The following is a 26,485-nucleotide window of genomic DNA, read 5'->3' on the forward strand; positions in this document are numbered from 1 at the left end:
GAAGCTGACTTAACTTGTGAAAAGTAAATCCTGCAGCATGGGCTGCGGGACTTGCTCATCTGATCCTACAGCCATGTCAGCTCAAGATCAGATCCCATTAGGTTTCAAAAGCCAAGTGTAGACTGGTCTTTCACCTGTATTGGTGGCCACCAAAGATCACCTTACAAGATGTGATGCTGCCCATTCAGCTAGTGCAGAGGTGGGCAAACTACGGCCCGTGGGACCTTCCTGCCCGGCCCCTGAGCTCCTGGCCTGGGAGGCTAGCCCCTGGCCCCTCCCCTGCAGTTCTCCCTTCCGCGCAGCCTCAGCTCACTGCACCACCGGCACAATGCTCTGGGCGACGGGGCTGCGAACTCTTGCCGGACAGCGCAGCTGCAGAGCCCGGGCCTGACCTGGTCTCTGTGCTGCGCGGTGGTGTGGCTGGCTCCAGCCGGGTGGCGCGGCTGCCTGTCCTGGTGCTCTGGGCGGTGCGGCTGTAGCGCCGCCAGCCATTGGTGCTCCAGGCAGCGCGGTAAGGGGACAGAGAGCGGGGGGGGTGGATAGAGGGCAGGGGAGTTTGGGGTGGTGGTCAGGGGTATGGATAGGGGTCGGGGCGGTCAGAGAGCGGAGAACAGGGTGGTTGTATTGGGTAGGGGTCCCGGGGGGGGCAGTCAGGAATGAGAAGAGGGGTTGGATGGGGCAGCAGGGGGCAGTCAGGGGCAGGGGTTCCGGGGCTGTCAGGGGACAGGGAGAAGGGGTGGTTGGATGGGGCAAGGGTCCAGGGGGGGCAGTCAGGAATGACACGGGGGGTTGGATGGGGCGGCAGGGGCAGTCAGGGATGCGGGTTCTGGGGGCTGTCATGGGACAGGGAGAAGGGGTGGTTGGATGGGGCAAGGGTCCGGGGGGGGCAGTCAGGAATGACACGGGGGGTTGGATGGGGCGGCAGGGGCAGTCAGGGACGGGGGTTCTGGGGGCTGTCATGGGACAGGGAGAAGGGGTGGTTGGATGGGGCAAGGGTCCAGGGGGGGCAGTCAGGAATGACACGGGGGGTTGGATGGGGCGGCAGGGGCAGTCAGGGACGGGGGTTCTGGGGGCTGTCATGGGACAGGGAACGGGGGGGGGATTGGATGGGGCAGGAGTCCCGGGGGAGGGGCGTCAGGGAGCGAGAAGCAGGAGGGGTCGGATAGGGGCTCGGGCCAGGCCACACCTGGCTGTTTGGGGAGGCACAGCCTCCGATAACCAGCCCTCCATACAATTATGGAAACCTGATGCGGCCCTCAGGCCAAAAAGTTTGCCCGCCCCTGAGCTAGTGGCTTTCTTCCTTCTGCGACAGTAATGAACTTGTATTCCAACCTAGTGATGATGATCCTTTGCAACAATGTCTCTTGGTTGACTTGTACAACTGATATTCTAATCAACTGCAGTCATGGTAAAGATCACATAGCACTTTCTTCAGGGTTAAAATCCCTCTCTTGTGTTCTGGGGAAATTCCAGTTCAGATAACCCTATTCCATCTACCTAAAATTCCCTCGTAGTTTCAGTATAATCCCTGCTTTTCACAAAGCTGTTGTGAGGGTAAATTAATCTTTATTAAATGCTTTCAGAATTCGTACTGAAAGTGCCATGATCAACAAGTATGGATTTAATTAGTGAAAAGACTTGAGTGGTTGACCAGGAGATGGATATACTCTTGGAGGTCAATGTAGAGAGTTCTTGTAGAGAATCCCCAATGTTCTTACACTTGAGGTCGTGTTTATTGCAGCAGTAGATTGTAACAGACTCAGTGCAGTTAATGAGAGAAAATCTATAGCTTGAAAATTTTTAAACTCCCTGGGAAAAAGGGTATCTGAAAATTTAGATTCTTTATGTTGACTGCCTGCTTGAGAACCCAAGCTCTCTTTTACTGCTGCACAAAGGCTTCAGTGTGCGGAGGTAGGGTTGGGAAAACTCAAGCTCTCACATAACCTAGAACCATTCCCGTGACTTTGGATACCTAAGAGAAACAGGAACAATTTGCTTAAAGTCAACAAAGTAGAAACCAAATACTGAAAATACATAAGAAAAAAATTGACATTTCTGTAGAGTTGCTACAGTGTTTTGTTTGTGAAGAAAAGGGCTGCTGAAGTGAAGACTCATTCTGGGATATGGGAACCGTCAGTAGTTTAGTAACCAGCTGCAGTACCACAAATGAATTTTTTGGTCAAGCTTATATTTTCAAATCCACTGAAGTGGAGATTGATTGCATCAAAGACTGAGGAAGGCACTAGAGACATGTTGAAAGTGGAGCTGGACGAAAGAAAACAAATATTGAGAACATTATTTTATTTGGTTTACAGTGCAGACCAGCAATGGCTCATTTAAAATAGGCGTGTGTTTTTTTGTGTATACGCCACATAGATATTATTCATGTTATTGAAATAATATATTTGGTGAAGAGTTATGTTTTGCATTACATGTTTTTGGAGAATTTGGTTAGGAATATGTTGAAATAACTTTATTGGGCATCATATTTATGACATGTCTATTCTTGAAGTTCTATTTTGAGATCAGTCAGAATTTATATTCATATTGCACATTTGGAGATATATATATAAATAAATAAAAGATGCTCAGTGTTGTTGGTTATGTTGTGGGAATCCTCTTTAAATACATTTTAAAAAGTCTTAAAAGTTGCAAGAACTGGGCACCCTGCTACAGACTGAGATAGCTTGCTACCCCACTCTTTGTGAAGTGCTGATGCACATTTGCTCAGCAAATCTTCTGTGTGCAATGAAGATTTTTCCCTCAACTTTTTTATCCGCGGAGCCTAATAAAGCGTCTTGGTTTACAATTGTTTTTATTTAAGAGGAATATAATGTTTTATTATGGATACAAAATTTTGAGCATGTGTATAAATATACACGTGACTAGAGAGTATGTATAAACTGGTTCTAATTCAGAGCCACTTTTTCACAATAGTCCATGTCCACAACAATGTGATTTACAGTAATGCCTATTACTTTGTAATTTCTGATCTCTGGTGATGGTGAACATAATTCTTACTGCCTTCCTTTATGAATGTGATGCTTTATTTGTAAGGTTTCCCCCTCCCCACTGAAAATCTTGATCTTGCTGTGAAGAAACTCAACACTGTTAGAGAAAAATTTAGTGCTAAGATACTCTGACCTTTATAATGATCCTGTTTCTGTTGTTATGATAGAAAAATATATTGTAACATGCAAAGTCCCTGGTGTTCCAGTTAGAAAAAGCCATCTTCCAGTAACAGCATACTGTGATCAATAACATTTTCTTAATATGTTATATTACCTCTCACTGAAAATCTCTCACTTGACATTTCAGACTGCATGGGGGGAAATTCCTGACAAAACCCAAAATGGTAAACGAGATGCCGCAAATTAATTCTATCCCATGGTGATCTTTCCTTTCTTGAACAGTTTGACAAGTCTGGGTCATCTGACTTCAGCTGAAGCTTTTGCAGCTTGAAACAGAGGTATCTGCTCCATCTACCAGAGTGATTGTTATTTTAGTCTGGGTAATTTTGTGTTGAAATATGTTGTATGGTTTAAATGTCTCCTTTCATCGGAGACCACAATCTATAGGTTTTGAAACATTAAATTTAGGAAAGAGATGCATAGGCCTCATATACATTTTAAAATATGTATCTTTTAAGCCAAAATCCTGAACATAAGTGTAGTTCACTTTCAAATCTACTGTGCCATGATGAATATCTGTTACTCTGTACAGAGGTGGATCCTGAGAAGCACTGAGTACCTACAACATCAATTGAAAGAGCTCAGTTCTGCACTATTGAAGTCAATGGGTGCTTTCCTGTAATAAGTATTATTATTAAGCACCCCACTCCTAGGTACTAACCCACATTGCTACATCAGCAACATCAGGATCAGGCCTGCCAGTGTTAAAAGCAGTAGTAGCACCTCAGCATCTCTCAGAGGCCCCATCCTGCAAAAATTTAGGCATGTGCAGAATTTGGTCAATGGGACTAATGGCATGCATATAATCATGCGTGCACCCAAATCTTTTCAGGATCAGAGTCAGAATCAGTACCTACATTAATACCACAACAGAAAGAATAAGTGGTGCACAGTTTTTTTAATATTTGTGCTATGATAATACCCATTGTCCTCAGTGTTTCTCAAACACATGGGAAGATGCTGTCCTTTCTCAGCTGAATTTAGTCTAAGGTGTAAATCCAACAAAGTACTTAAGCACACACACAACTTTAAGTCCATGGAGTAGTCCAACTGAACACAAAGGGACTGTTCATGCATTTACAGTGAAGAAGGTGCTTAAGTGCTTTAATGAATAAGAGTCTAAGAAGAAAAGTGGAATATGAAGAGTCAGGGGAGAAGGATACAATTATTAATATACAGTTATAATTCCCGCAACCCATTAAATGTATAAAGTGCGTGCCAAAATCCCGCCCCCCATCCATCCCACAAGCCATTACTGAGAGATTGAGTTCCTCTACGCACTGTGGCAGAACTGAGTCTGGCAAAGAGATCAGGAGTTCCTTCATCTCAGGAAACAGGTCCACTGATGAGAGGCAACGCAGAAGAAGATACGGCAACATTTGTTGCAAGAAGTAAGCAAACAAACATGTGAGGCTCACGCCACTGATGGAGCAAAAGTACAGGTGTGACATAAGAGCAAACTAGATGGGAATGACAGAAATGTGAAATGCTTTGAGGGTAAAGTCAATTAAAAAAAAAAAAAAAGCTATCCAGCAAAACTCCATATAATTTGCATGCACAAAATATCCTCTGTGGTGAACGATTTCATTTGTAATAAATAAAATCTGCAATCCAGGCAACATCATGGCCTGATGACTCATGATCCATTCATAATTATCACTCATCTCAGACCTAAATGAGCTCATTATTATTAAAGCTGGCAAAAATATTTTAAACTGCTCTTGTAAAAGGAACTTAATTTAAAAAGATATCACGTTTCCAGGCTTTGTTTCTAGTTCTAAACCTTGACTGTGTAAGATGGCAGCCTCATAGCAACCCTCATGTGTCTTTCCTTTGACTTCTAACAAGTGATTTAGATACAAGCATCTAATCTGTATAGTAACACAAAACATTAGAAACTATACTTCTCTGGTTTAAAAGCAACCTATTAACATTGCAGAGATAACAATTTTATACCATAAACATACATATTTTGACCTTTTTACAGTGTCTTTTTCCCAAGGAACTAAAAATATTTAATGGTTTCTGGAGGTCTCACAGCACCCCTGTGAATTAGAAGGATAGACTCTCCATTTTAAGAGACAAGGAAGCTGAGGCATAGTAGTTACAAAGGAAGCATGTGCCTCAGTTTCCTTGGGAATAGAACCCAAATATAACTCGCAAGCCTGGAGTTACAATGTGGTGGCTAGAATTGTGGCTATCGATAGAAGCTATATATAAATACATAAATCAACAGGACCATATTACTTAAGCAATGTTCTCCCTTTCACTTACAGAATTTAGGCAGGCAACTCCTGATCAGCATTCATAGAATATTTGTTAGTATTTCCTGTGTCTCAGCTAGAGAAAATTCACTTCCCTTCCTGAAATCATGCTACTAGCTCATTGTGCAATACTGGGAGTGTATATGGAGCATGATTCTTCCCAGAACGATACTCTGTTTAGCAGATTTGCAGACGTGATTAGATTGCCTCACCTTAACATGTATAACAATGGTTATTGGGCAAAAAAAAAAATCCAATCTCTTTTTAAAATATAGAGCTCTGAATTTTTCTGGATAAGTGAATCTCCCACTGTGTGAAGGAGAGTTACTGCTTAGTTTCTGTGCCATATGCCAATACATATCACATTAGACGCCTACTTAAGTTTATAGATACCGGAAGACAGTGCAGCTAGCCTTTTCAACTTTGTTTTACTTGCTTTTCTCCCCAACTGACTGAGTCAATGAAAACTGAAATCTTTGCTTCAAACCACCTAAGACGCAGAACAGAAATTTTAAAGCAGCAAGGCTGTGTCAGAGATAAAAGCAGAGTTGTTACACTTCTGGCTTTGGTACAGAGGATGGAGACGTTCTTGTGGCCCCTTTTGTTTCTCCACATTATATTGTCAGTTGTTCTTTACCTTATAGATTACACACAGTATCACATTAGATGTGACCCACTGTTTCACTGCAACATACAGCTAAAAGCCACTCTGTTCAGTGGTAGAGCAGACAAGCATCTAATGGCATGTGGTCAATAGAAGTCTCACTTTATCGTTTACATGCCTCGCCCACACTTTCCTCAGGTGGCAAGTACTCTGTAAAGTAATTATTCTGCTGTGCTGAAGGAGCCACAGCTATTAAAACAACTGCATTACAATCACAGCTCTCACACTCGTTTCCTCCATTTCAAATTACGTTGTTTTTTAATGCTACATATAGTCAAAACTGATGTCAGTTTGAATCGGGGACCAAAGGTTCCTATGTAACTGCCCACTTAGAATACTGAAGTTGTATTTCCATACTCTGCAGCATAGTCAGGATTTATAACGCCTCGAACAAGATGTGCAAACAGCCCTCCACCCCCACATAAAAGATTAAAATGTATTTTAAGGGAAGCAACAAAGACTGAGAACATGTGAAAATGGGTCAGAAAGACCAAAGGGTCATTCATGCTCTCAGCCCACTACAGCAGTGGAGAAAGTTCATCTTGGAAAAAGGAGACAGACTCAGACACCTTAGAAAAAAATTATGATTCCGGATGAAAGTCAGCGTAAGGGGAGGGAGTAATCCAGAAACTAACAATGTCAGATTTCAGACTTCATACGAATATACACATGACAACTTTATTAATAGATTATAATTTGCTCTAACAAAACCACAAGAGTTCTCCTATCATCAGGTAACAGGCACAGTACATTGTTTCAGAAATATCAGCAGGAGGAATGTCATAATATCTTTACTTCAGTAGCCAGCCAAGGACCATCCTTGGAACATCAGAGGAAGGTTTTTTACTTTCATATCAAGTGCATTATGCTTCCACATGCCCAGCGAATTTAACTTGTGATATTACCGTGACAAAAAATGCATTCGTTTGTATTGTACGAATGCAAATTCCTCTCATTTAGCCCATTTTCCCTCCTCTTAGCTGTACTTTCCCCATCTCACTCTATTTAATACTCTCCCTCAGACTTCCCTGACTCCTGTTTGCCTCTTGATCCGCTGTTTTCATCTCCTTCCCTGCACATATCAAGCCAAGGTACTTCCACATGACACTCCAGCCACCCTGGCCATAGTACTAGTTGTTGTTGGACCACTGCAACAGGGACTCTTCTCTCTTTCCTCCCTCCCCACCCACCAATGAGCAAAGCAGGCAGGAGATCTCTTCCTCTCCCTGCTGACCTTTCCATCAGCTGACACACCCCTGGCCAGGCCAAGTTTGGCACAGTATCCATACTCGGTCTGTCTCCTGGATGGTGGCCCAGGATATGCTCTACCAACACATACAGAAACAGAGCTACTTTTTAAATACATAGTTGAACATTTACTTTTACTACAACTAGAATACAATTCCAGGCGAAAACCTTACTCACAATTCTGGTTTATTTTTCAAAAACATTTATTTTATATTTATATAGATGGGCTACGATCATATTTCATTTTTAATCTTCGTTGCCAGTAAAATGATTCCATTTTACATATCTCTCTGTTCTATCTTGAGCACTCTAATAATGTGCATATACACACGGTCTCCCAACCGATACGTGCATGTGAGATCAGGCCCTTAATTTGTAAAACACACATTAAGAAGCTGCAAGCCAATTGTTTAAGGATGGTGCAAGTCTCAGAAATATAATGTGTTTGCATATGTGTGTGCATGTATTATAGGCAGGTCCAGTATTAACAATGCCTGATACTTCCCATTATAAGACCCTGTTTTCAGTTACTTAAAATATTGCCAAACTTTAAGAGATTGGGCTGAAATTTTCCACACTAGGTGTATGTCTGCCTCAGGAAAATATTGGCCAAAAGAGTTCATCCATTTCCAAGACCGAGACCAGGGAAAAATAGGTTGTTTTGTCTATGTTAAATCCTAGTGACCTTTTGAGAAGCGCTAGTGCCCCCGTGCTTTGGAGCAGGGGATTGAAATTTGGCAGAGGAGTGAGCATGCTCCAGCCGGAGGTGCAGAGGGATGAGGAGAACTTTCCCTGTAACTGCAATTCCTGCAGCAGCAGTGCCAGGTCAGGATCAGGGCACCAGAACTAAGAGCAGGAAGCCTGTCTCTCTCATTCCCTCAGTAACCCCCTGCTGACATCCAGGCAGCATAGAAGAGGAAGCTGCCTAATTCAAATGCAAACGGGACAGGAGCCAGACCTGGGTAGGAGCACAGGACAAGGACCCAGGGTGGGGAGGGGACCGGTAGGTGGCAGGGAGAGACTGGGAAAAGAGACTGTGAGAAGGAACCAGGGTGAGGACACAAACTGGATGAGGAACCATGAGAGGGAGACAGAGCCATTGAGGAACGTAGAATATGGGCATAAGAGTGATTGGAAACTTGGGCTGAGGGGGAAGAGAGAGATCAGACGAGGAATGGGGTGTGACTGGGAACTAGGAGGGGCTAGACAAGAAAACTGGGGACAAGGATCAGAGGTGGAGGGAACTGGAAACAGCTGGACAAGAAGACTGAGCCTGGGAGGGGAGACAGAAAGTCTCGGATTGGGATAAGAAACCTGAGGAGTGGAGACAGGTACTGTCTAGGTCAGGGGTTCTCAAGCTTTTCCTTTCTGAGCCCCCCTCGGCCCCCTATAAAAACTCCACATCCCACCTGTGCCACAACAGCTGTTTTTCTGCATATAGAAGCCAGGGCCAGCATTAGGGGGTAGCAAGCAGGGTAACTGCCTGGGGCCCCCACCACACAGGGCCCAGGGAACCTAAGTTGCTCAGGCTTTAGCTTCAGCCCCAGGTGGCAGGGCTTGGGGTGGCGGGGCTTCAGCTTTCTGCCCTGGACCCCAGTGAGTCTCTGCTTGGCGGACCCCCTCAAATCTGCTCGCAGCCCCCCCAGGAGGCCTCAGACCACTGGTTGAGAACTGCTGGTCTAGGTAAAGAGAATAGCACCGGAAGAAGGAGATGGGTGGGAAAGAGACATGACTAGGCAGGGTCTGGTTAGGGGCAAAGGGGTCACACTCCGGGGAAACAGGCAGCAGAGGGTGTCCAACAGAGCACCCCCACCTTGGATTGGAACCCAAGCTTCCAGAGTCCCATCTTTCCTCTGCTGTCGGCAGGTATTTGTAAAACTCTTTGGCAAATCTCATCTCCCGCTAGTGCTTGTCCACATAGAAGATTATAACCGACTACTGCTATTATTTACTTCTTTAGCTCAAGTAGCAGAGGTCTGTGCAGTGGATCTAAAGCTTCCAGCTGTGCTGATGACCCACATGGGATGCCACATGAAGGAATTTCTATTTTTTTAGTCTGTTTTGTTTAAAAACTTAGACAATCTTAATTCTGGTGTTTCTTCACTTTTGAGTACTTACCTTTGCAACCTTAATAATGTTCGTTTAACATATTTGTGTGTAATATATAATAAAGTGTATGCATGCACATATATAAATTAAGACATAGAATTTGTCCACCCAGTTTATAGCGTCTTATTGTAAAGGTTACATAATGTAGCACCTGATTCTGAAGTCTTAGTACCAACACTGTACTCACTTCTCTGTGTCATCCCACTGAACTGAAATATGACTCCTCATGGTAGCGTTTGCAGAATCAGTTTTTGCCCTACTTCCCCACTTCTTATATTGTAACGCAGCAATTCAGTTGCATCTGCCCAGATACAGATTTACTGCAGTCATTGAAAGATAAAACAGGGCCCAAATTGTATTTGTTAGGTGACAAGAGGTCATGAAGGAGAAAGCTGAAAAGATTTTATAGGTGGACTTGCTATCATGAAAACAAACTGTTTTCTAGGTTATAAAAAATAAGTAATTGTACTCTTACCTTGTGGTTTCCAGAATCTGTGTCAAATTCAATCTCTGGCAATACAGTAAGTAAACTGCAAGACAGCAAACTCTTGCATTTAGCAGGAGATTTCTGGGAAACCTAGAAAGAGTTGAAGAAAAAAAAGGCTATTTTCTATCTGAAGATGAAGTAATCTATATTTAATAAGAAGAGCCTTTCAATGAGCACAGCACAAGTGAAAAATAGCTCCACAATCGGAGAAGTTAAATGTCACCATGATCGGCACGAAGAACTTTAATCTCCCAGAGGTGACAAAAATCTCCATGAGAGCCAGGTTCCTGGTGGATTATTAGGGTTTAACAGAGAATGGCCAATACCCAAGGTAACATGGTGCTAACCCTCTTATCAAGATAGAAAAAAACCAGGGTGGTGGTGGAAATCTTCTCTTTAATAAATTGCTACAAAAAAGAGAGCACACAAGCACATGCACAAGACAAAGTAGACCAAGACAATTTAAAAGCTATATGACATTATAGAAGCAAGGTTTTTTTGTTAGCAAAGAGCATACCTAGGCAGTAAAAATAATCCCAGAAGATCAATTTCAAATAAATATATATATAGTGTTAATGCCCAGTGTAAAGTCACTATTCATAATAACAATGCAGTTTTATGCCTATGTTCCCCCCCTTTCAGATGTAATATATGTGAAAGTATTCCTCATGACAGGAAGTAGCATGTATCCCTGCAAGAATGAACTGCTGCCATTATCTGGGAATCAATACAATTATTTTAACTGAATATAACACTACCTATTGATTTCACATTTTTACTTTGAGTTTTGGGCTGTATGGGGAAAATTTTTACAGTGACAAGAGATCCTTGGACAGGTAAATAAATGAGTTACTATAAATTAATTCCCAATTTACAGCTAGCTTTCCTTGAACAATGCAATCAGTGGTTCTTTCCTCCAGATACCTCAAGTTAAGCGTTCTCTCCCCCTACCCACTTTGTACTGACAGATACACACGACTTACATTTTAGATACGTTCTGAATCAGTACAAAACAATTCAGGGGCTCTACCTAAAAGCTGCACCACAGTCACCGTGCTCTATCTCGTGAGATGTGAGCACTCATGGCCCCCTCACTGAGTATTACCATCAATTATTTTTACTCTGGCACCACCTAGAAGTCTCAAACACAATCTGTGCAAACACACGTTAAGAGACAGTCTCTGCCCTGAGGAGTTTACAATCCAAATAGATATGCCACAGGGTGGGAAGGGAAACAGAAACACAAAACAGGTGAAGTGACTTACCCGGGGTCACATGGCAGGTAAATGTAGAGCATTTACGCCTCCCCACTCTTATGCCTTATCCACAGGGCCAGGCTATATCTCCTTTAATGGAGTTTAATGAGAATGGCACAAATTCTGAGTACAATATCTATAAGAGAAGTATGTCGCTACATGCAGTTTTAAGCAAGAGATGATCAATTCTAAGGACTCATAAAGCCTCTCTCCCTCCCCGCCCCAACTGCATGATGTGCCATTAGAGAGAACAGCAATAACAAAAGCAAAATGTTGGGAGAGGTTGTTGTATTAGTTTAGCATGCAGAGACTCCATACAGAATCAGAACCCCATTGTCCTAAGCACTATTCAAATACCCAAACAGCAAAGGTCCCAATCTGCAACTGGCTCCATGCGGGTGGACTAGGTTCACACCCATACGGAGCCAAATTGACTTCTGTGGTGCTCTAAGTACAGCTAGATGCAGCATTGTTCCTTAATGCAGACAGAGATTAGAAAATATAAATGTAGATGGAAAAATGGCAGGGACAGCTAGACAGAGGCGGTCTGAAGGGGGGAGAGGGAGCTGTAATCCTCAACCATGAAAATGGTTTATAAAGAAGAGCTTATGCCCAAATCCTTGCTTGATCACCACTTCCACCACCCGCTGTCCCAAAGAGCAGGCAAAATTGTTATATGGGCAACACAAAAACAGGATTAGAGGGTGTGTTTAAACTTGCTGCTATTTACATACCTAGCAGCAAAAAAATCCCAAAAAAGGACTTCTAAAAGATTTATTTTTTTAATCTTATCAAACTTAGTTGTGATTCAACAGCAGATTGCATTAAGGAAAAAAAAAAGGAACAACTGCAGATTCAGCATAAAATTCTAAGCCATTAGAACAAAATGCATGTCCTGTATGAGCCAAATTAGAGAGGAGAGGATTTTTTAAACTCCCGATCCCATAGTTATCACTTCCTTTTTAATGTGTTATTATTTCAGACATCAACTACCTTGTGAACATAAGATACCAGATAGATATGCCACTGTTTGGCACTGCAGAAAATGAGCATCTTTGTATGTCAGAGACTGGAGTGTAGCTTAGCATTCAAATACCCAATTACTTTGAGTGTTGTAGGCTGATATCATCTCCATCTTTTGGAGCAAACAGACCTCAGTATGTAAGTCAATGGTGAGATAGAAAGTGATTTTAAAGATGCTCAACACTGGATAATGTACACTGAAGACAAAAATGAACCCCCCCCAATGCATTCCATAGCTTTAAAAAAATGTCATGGGCCAGAATTATGACTGACTGTACCATTTGTATTCCGGCATGGATAATCATTTCTTAAGAAGGGAGCCTACCTCAGTAATATTCACGGGGAGTTCACAAGAGCTTGGCAAACATTTCTGACAAAACAAAAATAAACTCAAACAGAAGGATTGCTCATAAAATGCTATATCAACAATTCCTTTGACAGGCATCTGGATTATGCTGCCTCTTAAATGGGAAAAACAAAGATGTCACTTCTAAGTTTAAATGGAAACAGTGAAATATGCTATTAAAATATCAGATCATAAACAAAGCTATTTTACACAGACTCAAACGCCATGAGTAAGTATTACAACAAAGCTCGCCAGGATCCTTTGCAAGCAAAGCACTTACTGGGAAAGAGGGTTGGGGGGGGGGAGGCATTTTGCTAGAAGTTGTGCACACAATCAATATTAGAAAAGGACCACAGATTATTTCTGGGTGCCCAGCTCTATAGGAAAAGAAGACTGGCCATTTCACAATGGAATAGTGGTCAATCTAATCTGGTATCTTGCCTGAAGGGGTCTACACTTGATGCTTTAAATCATTGGTTCTCAAACGTTAACAACCTACCAACCCCTTTCACGAAAATATCAAATCTCGAAAAACTCTCCTAAAAATGAGTATTTCCAGGGATTTTCTCACTTACCTGAGCATAAATTATAGAAGCAGCGATACTGGAAATAATGTGAGGTTTTTATGACACACTTATTACACACTATATTATAACATTATTATTTATCATTACATTATTGATTTTATTACATTATGAAAACGGCAACACTCTTCCAAAATTTCACTTTTGTAGCTCATATCACTTTGATTAAGCTTCCTCCATATTTCATCAAGGCGTACCAGACGTAAAATAGCATGAAGGTATTTAAGAAGCCAACTCAAATAAAGAATTCCTCTCACAAGCATTCGGGTCTTGTGCAGTTCAGGCAAACAACGCACGACTACAACAAAGCTTAAACTTGTTCTTCATAATAATTTTTAAAACACTAGCAGCCTATTTAATTTTAGAAACAGCAAAAAATATCCACCTCCCTTTCCATTTCTCATAAGGAGTCTTGAAGTTTAAATCTCCTGCGTGTGATGGATGTACTTGCTTTGATCTGCATAGCTCTTGGAAGTCTGGAACCTTTGGAGAAAGATAAAGTTTCAGGTCTGCTTCAGCACTGAATCTGCTTCTGTATTTGGTATTCAGATGTGCATACGAGGAAAATACTTTCTCGCATAAGTATGTTATTGAAAACGGTAACAAAACTATAGTAGCTTTTTCTGCCAGCAGGGGGTACTCGTTTCTTAAACTCAGCCAAAAGTTGATCAATGACAGACTTCTGAAACTCCTTTTTAGTTTGTAATCACAGGAGATCTCAATCAATTTCTCTTTTTCCTCAGTGCTCAATATCTGCGTCGAGAAAGTGGTATCATCAAAGGGGTTGAGAATCCAGTCACTATTGCCTGACATAGCTGGAAAGTATTGTCTGAACATTGTGCAAAGTCCTTTTAGGTGTGCAGTTATATTGGTTTTAGTGTACTGATCCAACTGAAGTTTATTTATTGCCAGGAAGTTATAGTCACAGGGCTTGGGCTGCCGGCTCCCGCACCTGGGGTCCATAGGGACGGATCTGTCTGCCATTACAGAATTTTTTCTGAGAACCCCCTGATATATTTTGCAAACCCCCAAGGGTTCACAAACCCCAGTTTGGGAACTACTGCTTTAAATGAAAGTTAAAATTCTAATATGCCATTTGTTCAGTGCTGCACATGGAGATGAAGCCTGAGGTTAGACCTCATAGGAGGCTGCCCCCAAAGCATGAGATGTGATTACCTTCTCTTACCTTGGACCACTCTAGACCATTGTAAATGGTCATTACATTATCCAGACAATGTTTACCTCTAGCAGCTAATGCATATAGATGACTGTCATGATGCAAAGGAGAAGTTCTTGTTGTCCTAAATTATCTAAGATGTTCCCAAAATTTTTTGAGTGAAAACTGATGTTGCAATATGTGGAGCTCAAAGACAGGATATTCAGATGCAAAACAAATAGACACTAGAAAGTCTATTTCTATGAACAGGCAGTGTTTTGAGCAAAATCGTTCACCTCTGCAATAAAGTTTCTTTGAAGTTGGACACATGCAGCTTGCTACACTAGCTGGATGTCCTTAAAAATTCACAGCAAACTTTTCATGCTTCATTATGATCTGTTGGCTTTCTTGAGGATTTGGTGAGCGTCTCGGAGACACACAGTACATTGAGAGCTCTCTCATCTCTTAACTGAAGCTGTATCTTAACCAAAATTGACCTTCTCACCAAAATGGCTGTTAGACATTGGAATTACAGGTGTCACCAACAAGAACAAAGAACCCTTTGCTCAACTTTCAGCCTCTGTCTCTTGAGATGTTAAAAGTTTTACTGGTATTCCAAAGTCTATCAAGATAGAAAATATCTAAAATGTCCATTGTAAATAAAACAATGTTTGTTTTTGCCCTTGAGAAACTTTTTTTCAGGCCTTCTCTGTAAGCAAGCAAAACTGGCACAAACCCATTTGTTCCCCCAAGCTCTGGCCTGTGCCGAGTCAGATAATTAAGGGTCATGTGAGGAGGTAGCCAGGCCATGAATTCTGTAAGATGGGCTGTGTGTTCACACGGATACAGAGACCTGAAGGGAGCAAGAAGGCTTTGCAGCATTAGAGCCAGGATGATAGCACACTATGAAACCCTATCCTACGAAGGAAGACGGTAGAGAAACCCTGCACCACAGGCAGGAAGATTTTGATCACAGAGCTACAAGGAACCATGTTGGGTTCAGCAAAGAGCCAAAGGGCAGCAGAAACTAGGAAGAAACCTGCTTGGCCTGCTGCTGCAAAACGGGAAGGAAGTGTGCATTAAACAGGACTTGGGAAGAACGGCTTGTGCCTAGAAAGGCTAAACTGATTATTTTATTTTACAGCTTAATATGCCAGACCCCAAGAGAGGGAACATTATTTTGAAATGCCTGAGTGAGTGCCAATTAGTTTGAAGGGAACATGAGGTGGGGTGACTGCGATGCCCCACTGTGGGGTGGCCTGTGTTGGGCAGCACCCTGAAATAGGTGATTAAAAAGATTCCTGCAGAAAGGATTTCAAAACCTACAGGAGTAACTTCTATAAGATCCCTGTTACTTTCAGCCTATTACATTCTGGCTGAAGTAACAGGTATTTCTTCTTGTTCCTTAACTAGCTGAATTTCTCTTGTGTGCCCAGAAGTGTTGGCAAAAATAATTTCAACTTATTTAAAACAGAGGGATGTCAAGATGCATTGTGTGTGCTCTCACTCGACCACTTGGGGAGCTAAGGTTGGAGTGGGGGAAGACCCCTACTCTTATTTTGCCTGGGGCTTGAGCCTTAAGCTGAAAGTCTCACATGGTATCCCTTTTAGCCAGTCAGAGGCCAGGACTAGCTGTCGGCAGCAGCCTCATGCACTCATGAGAGCCCTAACCCCATCATGTTTTAAGAGAGCACCAGCACCCTGACTTGTCCTTGGGGGATGCCACCAGAGAGATATAACAGACTACCGGCTCTTCCTGCCTTAAAAAAAATCTTTGGGGGTGAAGAAGGAGAAGGAAGCTGATTATGTGTGGGAGGGGGGGGCGGGCCCCTTAGAGTCAAGCAAGCAGATGGGAGTTCTGGATCCCATGACAATCTAAAATAGTTTGTTCACAGCAAGAATTTATTCTCTTGATGCAAACTGTTAGTTTGCATGAGTACTATAGATGTCATTCAACTGAGTTAAGGATGATATACCATGAAAATTGAGCTGCTCAATTTAAAATAATAAAAATGAAAAGTGACTTAGGCTATATAAACCCAGGGTCTGCGGCCTTTCCATGTGGTGCTGAGGAAGCACTACACATCTGTCTTTCACCACTATTATGTGGTCTTCACAGTCAACTTATACTTTGTGGGCTTGTTCTGGTTTCACTAGATTTAAACTGAAGTCTAAATGAAAATAAACAACACATTAAAAAAAAAAAAGGCATGTGGCAAAAAACACAAGTAGAATTGGCCACAAATCCAGACATGGGCAGCTGAGGGTGTTTAATACAAAGGAAAGAAAAACATGTTTTAAAAGATGAAGTATTGAAGAGCTGCTGCATCCTAGAGCAGGGTAACTGGAATCCTTGTGACCAAAGAGCTGTTTCAGCAACCAAAGTCTTCTAGCTACTTCCAGCACTTAAGATGGGTGGGATTTGAGACTTGTGGAGGAATGAACTGTGTGAAGCTGTGGAATGCATACACACAGACACACACACACACACACACACAATATATCTTTTAGAAGAGTTGCAGCAGTGGTGCCATAGATTTTTTCCCCCTGTTTTCCTGCACCACACTGGCCCAGCATCATAAAAACTCTCCCACCAACAGTCACTATAATTCATCATAGTCCAGATGTGCATGCATGGAATTGGGGGTAGAGAACAGGAGGCAGTCCTCTTCCAGAGCCTTCCCAGTCTCTTCTCAATGCACCCAGCAACAACCTAAGGATTGAACCCAGAAATGCCAACCAAATGGCTGGGGGTGTACCTACAAGGGTAATAATGCATGGTGGGTTAAATCACTCGCTTAAGCCATTGAGATAGCCTGCCAACCCTCAAACAGCCACCTTTACCCCTGCCACTTTTAATGTGTTTTGCCAAAGTATAAAGCAAACTTGTGTCCTGTTATGTCATTTTTACCTCCGTTCTCACTCCTTTGATCTTATCTAGGGAGACACTAATAGGTAAGCAGTAGAACTAACACATTTCCCTTCACACACACACACACACACACACACACACACACACACACACCAAGTTTAGCTGGATTTATACAGATACATGGAAGGGAGAAAGTCCTCTTAGGTCTACACTAATATTGATTTGTTAGTCAGGAATTTGTGTTAGACAAATACAAGTTGGAAGGCCAATGTTATAGACCCAGGCATGGTTCTGCATCCTATCTGTAAAGTTTTATTAGAAGCTTGTTATTCACTAAACTGATGTGTGTATGAGTTGAGACTAAGATGAACATACTCCATCTTACCTAATGGAATGTCTCTCACACTGCTCAGCTAACATTAATCCCTGTCCATCATGCCACACACTCATCCCACTACAGGCGCAAGAGCCTTCTCCTCTGCATCTCCAGCTACTTGGGAACATTCTTCCTTTGTCACACACTCCATCTCATTTAAAGTCTCAGTTCAGAACTTCTCCTCACTCAATCTCTCTGTCCCTCTTTTGTCATTTAAAACCAGAAGCTCTCAAAACAGTGATCCATGGAGCATTTAATGGTGCAGGCTGGTCACATGAACAGTCACTCGCCAGCTCTGTTGGGTGTCCCAGACAGGGGACTTTTGCATGAAAGTGACTATACAAAAACAAACAAACAAAAAAGCCTTTTTCCACTGTATTGCACAGTGGGGCTGTTTCGTTTCACAGAGGGTTGCAGTATGAACCACTGAAGTGACACAGGCAAATAAAGGTGACAGGTCCATGCTCCAAGGAGCTTACACTCAAAAGACAGACATAGCACAGCAAAAGATGGCAAAGGATGTGGGGGGGTAAGAATTACAAAGAAAAGATGACATATGCTCATGGTTACACATGAATCATTTCACTTCTTCCTCTATTTGTATCAAGTCACGTGTGTGTCAGTAGGTTATTTGCTATATTTTGACCAAGATGTTATTGCAATTCATATGGAAAGTTGTAGGGGAATTACTCCCCTCCCGCCAACAAAAGCAACTATTTATTATTTGTATTGTAGTAGTGCCTACAATTCCCCAACTAATATTGGGGCCAGACTGTGCTATGTACTGTACATACACATAGGAAGAGCCAGTATCTTTCCCACAGAGAATAGTCTTTAAAAAAGTGATGGGGCGGGGCATGAAAGGAAGTATTATTAGAAATGGGGAACTGAGGTAGAAAGAGATTGAAGTGACTTGCCCATGCGCACACAAGGGGCCAGTGAGAATATTATCCAGGTATTTTGGGTCCGCAATCCAGTGCCTTAAATCACAAGAACCTCAGGATCTTTCCTCCCAATCTAAGTTTTAAAGCTATAGAATTAATCTTCATGATTATAGGGGTGACTTTATGCTGTACTAGTAGTGTGGCCATGAGTTATAAATGAGGATCCCTGATCAAGTGCACATCAGCCCAAATCATTTGCTAAAAAGTTATCCTCTTATGGGTTACATAAAGACATAATACATCTAAATTAACCTGTGTGCCACTGAAGCAGCCTTTCCAGCAATTTGGCCTACTTTATCTGCAAGTAGAGTCTCATACCCAATTTGAGCAAGGGAGCACATATTTTAAATCATGATGAGAGACTCCAATTTTCACTGGATGCAGTGTCAAATTTATTTGTAATGGGATCATCTATTATCTGTCAATACTGAGCAAACTAGGTGAGAAAATAATGGTTAGTAGTACATTAAATGGTCTATCTGGAATGCCCTGCCTGATGAAAATGAGCACAACGGTGATGGAGTTGTTGAAAATAAAGAGTTTGTTTATTTGTTGTTTAATGCAGCCCGCCTGAAGTTAATAATTACCTCACATGTGTGATCAGAAGTTTAGAAAACTAATTCTCTTCCTCCCTCACCCCATTTTAAAGACAGAAAATCTAATCCAGTTACTAGGGCACGTTTGTTATCATAGCTCTACTGGTGGCAAATGTGAGATCAACACCAGAAAGAAAATAGATAAACACCTGAAGAGGAAGGCAGAGAAGGGTGATGCTCAATGTAATGACACATGTAAGAGGCACAGTCAGAGCACTGGATTGGGAGCCAAGAATTCCTGAGTTCTGATCCTGGCTTGTGGCTTCTAGGCAAGCATGCAGGTGCCCTCAGTGGGAGGCTCAGCAGGCTACAGACAAATAAATGACAGAGATCCCTCCAGGGGGAAGCTGAGAAGAAAGCGGTGCTTTTTTAAATTCACAAGTTAAATCCATTTGAATAAGGATCAGTGTTCCAAGCCAAGTGTAGGCTGAGGTTAGTCTCCAAAGTCACATAACTAGGCCTTCGCTTTCTTTAGACAAGCCTTGGCCAGCTGCTACTATTCGCCCATTGGTCAGTCCATACACCGACTCAGATGAACAAAATCCCATGAATTGGTTGTCTACTGGCCTTCCCCTATATCAAGGAAACCGGCATACTCTGTCCCACTCAGGAAGTAGCCAGACACCCTACTATGAACCTTCCCTACCACTGGGAAACCCCCAGATTAGCATCTGCCTGCAAACAAGCCAGCAGGCACAAATGGGGGACTACAAATGCAACCAGGGCATGGGTTCCTCCAGCATTCTGATGCCTAACCCAAATTACAGACCAAAACTCAGTCTTCTACTTGTAGCTGTAGTTCTCAGTCCGTGTGAGGATAGGTCCTTCTGAGCCTGGAAGGGTTGTATTCCACTTGTCAAGACAGCCAGCTTTCCAAAGCCTGTTTCCTCCCTTTTATCTCCTCCACTTGGAAGATTGTTTATTTTAAGCTGGATATTTCTCAGAGGTGTTGCAGAGAGGAACTAACTGCAGTCCTCTGTTTGAAGGCCAAATTATTAACACCTTCCTCACCTGGCTCACTCTGGGGTTTGTATAGAATCATAGAATCTCAGGGTTGGAAGGGACCTCAGGAGGTCATCTAGTCCAACCCCCTGCTCAAAGCAGGACCAAACCCAACTAAATCATCCCAGCCAGGGCTTTGTCAAGCCTGACCTTAAAAACCTCTAAGGAAGGAGGTATACTCCGATCACAGCACTCCATCACTGTCTTCTTCAGTTTCTTCACTAACAATGCACAGAAAGCAAAAGAACTAGAGAAGGCTATGTGCTTCCATACCTAAGTAGGGTGTTGGGAAACATTAATGGCTTTTTTTTTCCCTAATGGTGGCCCAATCAAGTGTTTGATGGCACTTTGATTTGTGATAGATTATTGTCCCTTTTAATAGTTAAGCATGCAGAGTTTGGGTATTAGAAGAGAGTGGAAGATAATATAATGTTACTGAGAAAGTTTAAAATTTTAATTTTACTTTCCCTTCCCACTCCTTAAATGCTTTATGCACATGCACACGGAGTAAAATGCAAACAAACATAATCAAACTAAGGGTGTCTGAACGGGTCTAAAAAGTGAGAAGGGGGAAGAATATACAAACAAAGGGTCGTGCTAAAAATAAAAACACGTTAGGAAAAGATCAAGGCCAAGGAGAGAAGCACTGGAAAGGATGACATACCATAGGGGCAACCATAACACAGGCCCCATGGCTGCCAAAGGAAGAAAGGAAGGAGAGATTCACAAGGTGAGGGTGGCACCAGAGCACAAGTGGCCAGTGTTATGTTCTTTGCTTGATATTGGCCAATATAATGATGAAGCATTCAGCAGAAGCAAAGTGTATATTTTGCCTAACACATACGAAGACTGATAGATTTACAGAAGCATCCAGCTTTATTTTGCAGGTTATCTTGAATGTGCTGGAAACAAACTCTTCATAAAGTTGTACATTGTTCAGTAACTTCACTAATTATAGACTTTGCACTCTGCTATTGTTCAAGATATTCCTTTCCTAGTACGACTCATTGTTTAAGAAATCGTGCATCCGTAATGGAAACTTTACACATAAGAGTGAAGTTCTCCTAGTAGCAAAGTGTCACTTCCACAGAACCTTTTCTCCTCTAGTAGGTAATATGCAAATTATCTGTGCTGACCTCTCCTTAATTTAGAATACCTCTGTCATAAACCAATTATCAACATTTGACACAAGCAGCACTTGCAAGTTCGAAAAGCAATTAAAATTTAGGAGCTGTCTCTCACAATAAAAAAACCACTCACAGAAGTAGCATTACAGGAAAGTTGCTCTGCGCAACCCATCATTCTAATTCCGCCTCTATCAATCAAGCCAGGCCTCGCTGAATAGCAGGGCTCAGGCAGACAAACAGCAATGTTTATGAGGTGCAGCTGGTGGTACTTACTGTTAACAGCAAAAGCAGCATCAGTTAAATTAACATTCTTCATTCTTTCATTGCTCATTATGATTTGACAGACATACCCGCAGTCCACATAAATGACTGAGAGTGAGAATGCTGTCTAACATCCTGCCATGAAACAAGACCACCTAATGGGAGCAACCACTGTAATTAAAACTCTGGAAACTGAGAATAAAACTAGTTAAAGGAGACAGTGCTGGGGATTATGACCTACTCTGAGTTTTATTAAAGGAATCACAAGAGTCTATACTTCTTCTTAGGCCAAAATAAAAACAAATAATCTACTATTTTTGATATTTATCCAATAAAGGACTCGAGTATCACCTTGATCCAAGTCTCATTTGTGTTGTTGCAGGTTTGGAAGTGCAGTGGGGATGACAGAGATTACTTAAGTATTAACTAATCACTTTCCCCAGGAGAACTCTTTCCCTAAATCCTATTTGCTCAACTTCACACCATTTTCTTTGATGGCGAATTCTATTTAAACAGGTTCTACTTAAAAAATTACAGCAACATTTAATCTCTTGGATCAGGAAAAGTTAATTTAGTCAACTCAAGGCCGTATTTTCTAAGTCTCATAACCTGAGGTTTCAGAGGTAAATGTAGTATGAAAAAGGTGCTTACAAATCTGATTCAGAATTGTCACAGTAACTGCATCTATTCAGGGACTGGGAGTCAAGTGTATTAAGGAGGAATTTACCTTGGCAGCAAAAAACCCTCAAATATGCTGTAAAAAATTCATCTGTACCTATATCTGCATGACACCTAAAGAGGACAAATAAAATTCTATGGGAATGTTTTTGTACACCTAGTTATTCTGAAGGTATTTATTCTGCCTGATCATGCACTTTACAGCTTCTGTAGAATTAGAAGAAATAATTTTCCTTAAGCCATTTTATGATCTGATGGTTATTGTGGACTGGGATTTTCAGTTAGTGAAGATGGTTAATTAGCACGACATTTCTTTTACAATGAATGTAGAACTCACACTTACATAGAATGCTTTGTTGTTCTTCCTCTATGGACTTCTGAGCCTCAAGACTCCTTCATTTCTCCACCCTGAAGACTCCATGTCTTCTTGACAAGGAGGACTGAGCAAAACTCCCTTCGGAGCCAGTTAGTGCTAATCCTGACTTGTCCAGAAGTATCACTGCAAAGCTTTGAAAAGACTCTTCTTCCCCCAGGAGTAAAGTGTAGTAACTCCACAGCACTCCCAGCTGAGGACCTGAAGGACCTAATTAGAATCTTGCACTCTGATCTCCAGAGGGATAGCATGTTATGAATCTACTAGACCCCAGCTGGCTTGCACAGTGCAAGATATGCAAGTTGGAAGTTAGTAGTGGTTTGGAGGGATAAGGAAATCTAGATTTCAACACCCTCCTCAACACTTTTTTTTTTTTTAACAGTTGCAAACTGAGGCCCCAGTTCAGCAAGCATGTAAACATTAATTTAAGTTCCACTAAATTCAATTAGACTTAAACATGTTTTAAGTGCTTTGCTGAACTGGGATCTGACTTGTTGGTTATATGATGAAAGGGCTAAGCCCAGAGAGAACTGTAATACAGAGACACAGTGGAAGAAAGAATTTGGAAAACAATATTCAGGTTTGCAGCATTTAGTTTGCTATGATGTAAATCCATTATTTAATATATGCAGTTGTATTAAAAAAAGGTAGCACTCATCACAGGAGTGTAAACTTTCTACCTCTTCACTTTAAACTCCATGGAAAATCTCAAATGAGGATGTATACACCCATTAGAATATTGCAGACCCAATTGCTCTGCAGGTGATGTACTGAAAGTTTGTTTATATTTTATCATTATTTATTCAAGATGACACATCAAGTCAATTCTGTTAGAGTTAATATCGTAAAGGCTTTGAGATTAAAATAAGTCACTAATACTGTTTACATTCAGTATTAGAAAAAAAATCTTTCTTTACTTCTTATTTACTCATCTTGTTGTGTGTAGTCTCATAGGGTATATCTACACTGCAGAATAAACAGAAAAAAACCTGCGGAAGCCAGCATCAGAGCCCGGGTTCTCACTACGGGGTTCAAAACCACAGTTTAGACTTTCACGGTTGGGCTGGAGCTCAGGCTGAGACTCATCCTCTTCCCCAGGTTTCAGAACTGGAGGTCCAGCCCGAATGGGAAGGTGTCCAGTGCTATATTTCGCCCTGTAGCAGGAGCCCCGCCAGCCTAAGTCAGTTGATCCAGGTTCTGAGACTCGCTGTGCTTTTTTCCTTTTCCCCCCTCAGCATAGACATGCCCCCGGAACCTAATCTGAAGCTCATAATGGGCCTTGGATCAGGCCTCTGGGATTGTTTTATTTAATAATAATAATACTCAGCTCTTACACTGCATTTTTCATTATTAGATCACAAAAGCACTTCACAATCTTTAATGTACTTATGCTATTATCACCATTTTACAGACTGGAACCTGAGGAAGAAAGAGGCTAAGTGACTTGCCCCAGGTCACACAGGAAGTCTGTAACAGAGCAGGGAATTGAATTTAAGATACTTTTTCCTCTCAAGAAAGTAGATTAGTGGGGGAGCATCATTTTAGTTTCTACTGTATGAATAACTGCACCATTGATTTAAACCATTTCAACCCTAGCCAAGTAGCTAACTGAACATGCCCCGGTGAACTTTATAAAAATATATTCTTAAATAAAATTTCCTTAATAACAGAGTTTGCATGAGGCAAAGTATTTGCTACCTCACCCAGCACTGAAACGTCTATCTTCTGTTCATTTCTTATAATAATAAATAATTATGCTTTTTTGTTCAACTTAGATTGGGTCTTCTACAGCTCTATATTTAAGACTATTTAAGACTTAAAGCGCTCTCAAAAGTACAAGCCTAACCTAACCAGTATCTCACAGAGCAGAAATGCCAGTCGTCCAAATACACAATATGAACTGGCTACTTTAAATGAGTTGATGAGACCCAGGAGACAAACCTACACTTTTCCACAGCTTTGCAACTAGTAAAGGAGGAAATGTAGCATCTTAATGGTAGCACCCATCACCTCTTCAGAGATGATAAAAGGATGCCTAAGTTTAACCCACTTCAAAAAGGGAACAAGAAAACCCCAACCCCCTCACACTGTAACAAGAAGCAACAGGAAAAGCACTGGAGAATTCTCTTCTTTCCTCAAGAGTATATTTATACAACATTGCTTAATATAGTCTCAGGGAAAAACCTCAGGCCACGTCTACACCTCTATACCACTGCCAGCTGCATCTAGTGAATGTGTAGCTGCATGCTGCAGTGAAAAGCACACCACGTCCACACCATGGTGCGTAGTTACACATGCCAGTGAAAGGCTCTGGCAAAGGAGAGGCAGCGGGGAAAAGGCCGAGCCTTTCTCTGCTGCTTCCCCTGGCCACAGCCTTTCCTCTCTGCTGAAGCCTTTCCCTGTGGTGGTGTAGACATGGTGGCAACAGCTTGGCAAATAGATGGTCATGATGGGAATGTACTCAAATACATACCCACACCATTTAGGCATGTCTTTACTGTATTCGCCTAAGCATGCCTCCCAGTCTATACTGCTAGTTATACCCTTGCTAGGGGAGCTATATGGGTATGTACTCTACACACTACCGAAAGACGAGTGCAGTGTAGATGCACCCTCTGATGCATATGTGTACACGGTTTGGGTTTTGTTTTGTTTTGGGAGGATTTTTTTGGTCTAGCTACATGATATATTAAACTATAAGGAGACTCTAGGAATAGCATTTGTGTGCCAGTTAGAACACAATTGCAAAGTAATAATAAGAAATGACTATGTACACACAAGTATACAGGCATTCCATGGGAGACAGAAACCCTGGAACATTATACCACCAAGAGACCTAGAGGAGTTAGTGGATAGTCAATTAGAGATCAGCATACAACACTATATGGCTGCAAGCCAATGTGATTTAGGATTTCAGATGCAGAGACATTTTATCACTGTGCTACGAAGGGACAGTCCACTATTGTATACACTGGCAGCACTTGTTTTTCCCTCCAAAAAAGTTAGAGAAGAAGTAGAGAAAAACAACATAAATGATTAAGGGGATGAACTGATTTATCATTACAACTTTTTTTAAAAGTAGATACATATAGCTTGGCTAAGGAGCAGAGAGTTAACTGACTGTGTAATACTAAGAAAGCAGAGAAATTATTTAACATTTAAAAGCAGTAAAGTCCAAGGAATATCTTTCCTGTGGATTGCACCTTGATAGAGTGGGAATGCTTGGGTGCAGCACTGATCCTGAAAGCTATGTTGGTGGGAGTTTTCAATTCTGATAGGGCCACCCACGTTCCCGACTAAAGGCAAAACAAACCAGGAAAGTAGGTTTCTGGAAAATTAGAACAATGGCTGCAACAAGAAAAAACACACAGGTGATAAAAGAAATGGACAAATATAATTAATGGTCCCTTCTGACCTTAAAGTCTATGAGACCAAGTAAGTAAGATACCTTTTATTGGACCAACTTGTGTTGGTGGAAGGGACAAGCTTTTAAGCTTCCAAGAGCTCTTCCTCAGGTCTGGAGAAGGAAACTAGAGTATCCAAGCTAAAAACAAGATGGGACAAATTATTAAGCATAAGAGGTTCACACAGGGTACGTGAAACCACTTAAAATGAAAAAGGAAATGAATGCCTCTGCCACTGTAGGACAAAGAAGGTTTAGTAGGCAGCAGGATATGTTACAAGTTGTTGTAATGAGCCATAAAACTAGTGCCTCTGTAAAGACCATGGTTTCCAGTATCCAGCAGAGTTATGAATTTAAGTTCCCAAGCTTGTCTTTTGAAGATGTTGCACAGGTTTCCTTTGAGGATGAGGACTGAAAAGTGTTCGCCTGTGGGTGATAGAGTGTTTTTGTCTTTTATCATTTTTCTGTGTGAGTTCATTCGAAAGAGTAGCGCCAGTCTGGTTTCAACCACATAGTTGTTTTGGG

The 26,485-nt window shown here is 41.7% G+C and overlaps 1 protein-coding gene across 2 annotated transcripts in view; it reads right to left on the reverse strand.

The window, feature by feature from the left end:
- KLHL29 (kelch like family member 29) overlaps positions 1-26,485 on the reverse strand; it is a 544,343-nt gene that overhangs the window by 452,323 nt on the left and 65,535 nt on the right. For both annotated transcript variants that reach the window (XM_045008743.1, XM_045008742.1), the window contains exon 2: positions 9,952-10,053. The gene's annotated coding sequence lies outside the window, so the exon portion shown is untranslated. The remainder of the gene's footprint in view (positions 1-9,951; positions 10,054-26,485) is intronic.

This window comes from Mauremys mutica, chromosome 3 (assembly GCF_020497125.1).
Source record: "Mauremys mutica isolate MM-2020 ecotype Southern chromosome 3, ASM2049712v1, whole genome shotgun sequence".
Taxonomy (NCBI): Eukaryota; Metazoa; Chordata; order Testudines; family Geoemydidae; genus Mauremys; species Mauremys mutica.